Here is a 4,035-nt window from a genome sequence, read left to right as displayed (position 1 = left end):
TTTTTAATGGATTTCTAAAATCCATAATTTGTAATATCCTATTTAAATTTTCATTCATTTGAGTATTGTTTAGAGACCTACAGTAAAGCAGGAGAAATATAGGGTGGGGTGAAGGGAGGAACTTGCACAGACAGATGGTCAATACCACCTCAGCCCCACCATGGTTGGGGCTGAGGTAAGACAATTTATGATTAAGGCACCTCAAAATGGCTGGAAATGGCACTCGCAGACAAACTTTAATTATGATTTTTCTTTTTTCTCCATTTCTTTTATAATTTTTGGGGGCTCTCTCCCCTTGAATCCTACTGTGAAATTGTAATTTTTCATGTTCTTTACATCTGTAGGCCTACAGATGACATGGATCAATCACTAGAGCTGATAGTTTCCAACAGATTTCGTAGCACATTATTAAAAATCAACAGGTAGAAGAACGGGCAAAAAATGTAATGCATACTATAGCATTTTGCGATAATTAGGAACGATTTTAGTGAAATAATAGGTTTTAAAAAGTGGACTGTTTGAAATTTGGTGGTCAGCGACAGAGGCCTGGAGGGGGTTTGTGAGAGAAGCGACAAAGCGCATTTTGAGGGTCTTACATAATAGATTTCTCAAACACAAAATTCATGAATATTTCATTTAAATTTTCATTAATTTGGGTGTTTTTGGGACCTGAAAAAAGTAACGTTATTATGTCCTGTACATCTGCAGGCTTATATATAGCATTCTTCATTTATTATATAGATCAATCTGCAATCACCGGAGACGATCAATTTCTAACAAATTTCATACCACATTATTAAAAATCAACGGTTAGATAAGCTGGCCAATATAATGCAATGCATGCTATAGCATTTTGATGATAATTAGGAACGATTTTGTGAAATTATAGGTTTTAAAATGTGGACCTTTTGGAAATGTAAGTAGCCTACAGTATTAAACCTGTCTCTTATACACATCTAGATGTGTATAAGAGACAGGTGTAACCATCATCATCATTACCATCACCATCAACAATCATCAACACCATCAATATCTCAATATCATCATAACCACCACCACCATCATCATCATCAATATCATAGCACGACCACCACGACCACCACGACCATCATCATCATCATCATCATCATCATCAAGGCATGGCGCTTTAGAAAAAGAATAATTAATTTTTTTTATACTCACCTGGTGGTGTTCATAAACAGTACTGTATATGGAGTTGGAAGACTAGGAAGGAGACTTTACAATTAATAACAAATGTGAGTACAGTTACAGTATTGGACATTTTGCATGATCATTAACATCATCATATAATCATCAACAATCATACATCATCATAACAACCATCACCATCATCATCGCAATCATCATCATCAATATCATCATAGCCACCACCACTACCACCATCATCATCATCATCATCATCAACATAAAGGCATGGCGCTTTAAAAAAATAATAAATTAATTGTGTTTGGTACTCACCAGGTGGCGTTTTAAATGTAAACAATACTTTTTACGGAGTTGAGAGACTACGCAGAAGACTTTACAATTAATAACAAATGTAAGTAGCCTACAGTATTAAACATTTTGCATTGTTAATTTAATAGTTAAAAGGGAATTCTGTCATCATACTATGGTTATTATTATGACTATGTTAGGCATTGAAGGCATAATAACAATTTCTTCGACAGAGGCATGCATGACATGGCTGCATTCTATTCAACAACAACATACATTCCAAGTGACTCACTTAAACCATATCAAAGGCCTGAAACTGGCTAAAAACTTAATTTACAGTTTGAAGCTTACTTCCGTTCATTGTTTCATTATAGATTCGTATCTGTTTTTATAATTAACATTATATTTTATTATCAAGAAGACCCCGACAAAAATATTTTCCATTATTATTTTTAAATCGATGTAGGCCAAAATGACACCGTCTTTATCAATTGGTATTAATATCATCATGGATATGTACCTCCATGACGTCGATATCAAAGTGCCGGATCCAGGAATTCGAAAAAAGGGGACCCAGGGATGGACTTTCACAAATGGATTCATGATTATGGCAACTCCATACTCTAGATGGCCGGAAATTTGTCTGCAATTTTCTTTTTTCTCTATTTTTTTTAAAATAATATTAAATAATTTAAGGGGGCCAATTACAAACACCCCACCCCCTTGAATCCGCCACTTGCTACAGCTGTCAAATTGTATTTCTTTAAAAATAGAGAACAGTTGATCACTTTATTATTAGTAATAATAATAACATAATAACAAAATCAACTAGTCTTCCTCACAATAACTTATAAATTAACTGGACGACTAAAAAATGCTGATCCAAACAAATTAAATTTGATAGCCAATCTGATTGTGGTCAAAAAGCACATGTGCGATCCTAAGCCGTAAAATTTCCACCCCAGTGATTCTATTTCGGGACCCTGACCGAGACTCTATGCAGCCCCTTGTTTCAGACCCCGGTCAGAGTTGTTGGATCTCCTGTCAATTTTTCCTGATTTGCAGACATTTACTACAAAAATCCTTGATTTGACACTACTACCAGCCAATTTAATTGTCTATGAATATAAGAAAATAACAAAGGTATTATATACCTGTCTGTTTATATATTTATTTGTAAGTTAATAACTTACTTGAATATAAATATTCAATTATAGAATTAACATTTTCATCTTTCTGCTCATGACCAGTGGCGTAATGCCTATGCGCTATCATGCGGCGGTCCGCAGGGCCCCCGATTCCTAGGGGCCACGAAGGGGCCCTATCCATGGGTTCCTCGATCTAGCACCCTGACCAAAAAGGACTTTGTTGATACACAACACCATAATGTGTTTCTAAAATCGATTGTAGGGCATATATTATATTATCCAGTGGCGGATTAAAGGGAGGGGGTCCTGTTTGCCCCGTGACCCCACCAAATTTGTCAAAAAAAATTTAAAAAGGAGATAAAAAGAAAATTAAATTCACAATTTTAAGTCTGTGAGTGCCACTTCCGGCCATTTAGACGTGCCATACTCATACATTTTCTTATTTCAGGGCAACAGCATAATGTGTCTCTGAACAAATCGACTGTAGGACATATACCATATTATTATATCCAATGGCGGAATAAAGAGTGGGAGGGAAAAAAAATTATATTTACAATTTTATGTCTGTGAGTGCCATTCCCGGTCATCTAGAGGTGCCATAATCATAAATTTTCTTACCTCAGCCCAAAACATGGTGAGGCTGAGGTGGTATAGACTCTCCAACTGTGAAGGTTCCTCCTTGGCACCTTTATTTAAAATACCTGGATCCGCCACTGATATAATTTATTCGTTGATGAATAAAAAACGAGTACATCTAAAATCCCACCATGGAATTGTCGATCGGGACTCAAACAGGGCGGCCTAATACCCAATACCATGTATTTATTAATCCTCAATCATTCCGTATATAGGGTTTGTGCTATGAAATATGATGTGAAGTACTATTCTTGTATACATTGATCAATACAATAATGTTCATTTTGGGTGCTCACTGATTTTTATTTATATATTATGTTTTGATAATTCGTTATAATTCTTTCTCGGTTTCTAAATCTTTTCTCAATATTTTTCTATTCCAGTGATGTAGACAGAGAATATACAAATATCAGGAAAGAATGTCCGGACTCGATCGTGAAAGCGCAACAGAACTTACCAACTATTTATATATAGCCAACGTTGTCAATAATCAAGCTTCCTGCAAAAATTCTAGATATGAATTATTTAAAATATAGTATGAATTTAATTTTTTTTTCCACATTTTCCTCTGTAAAATTCTAAATATTATTATTAGCAATATGTATTACTTCTTTTATAGGCTTTATGTTTATGAATATTGTATTATTACTAAATGTTTATTTTATTAATAGAGAAAATAAACAGTAATATTGTTGTAAAGACTATAGACATAGGCTATATGTAACATAAGATATATAATTTTGTGGATTAAAATCAGATCTATTGAATTTTGCCTAATGTGCATGATGTATATATA

This window comes from Anneissia japonica, unplaced genomic scaffold (assembly GCF_011630105.1).
Source record: "Anneissia japonica isolate Jap-2015-1 unplaced genomic scaffold, ASM1163010v1 scaffold11799_len232112_cov184, whole genome shotgun sequence".
NCBI classification, from domain to species: domain Eukaryota; kingdom Metazoa; phylum Echinodermata; class Crinoidea; order Comatulida; family Comatulidae; genus Anneissia; species Anneissia japonica.
This window is presented reverse-complemented; position numbering follows the sequence as displayed.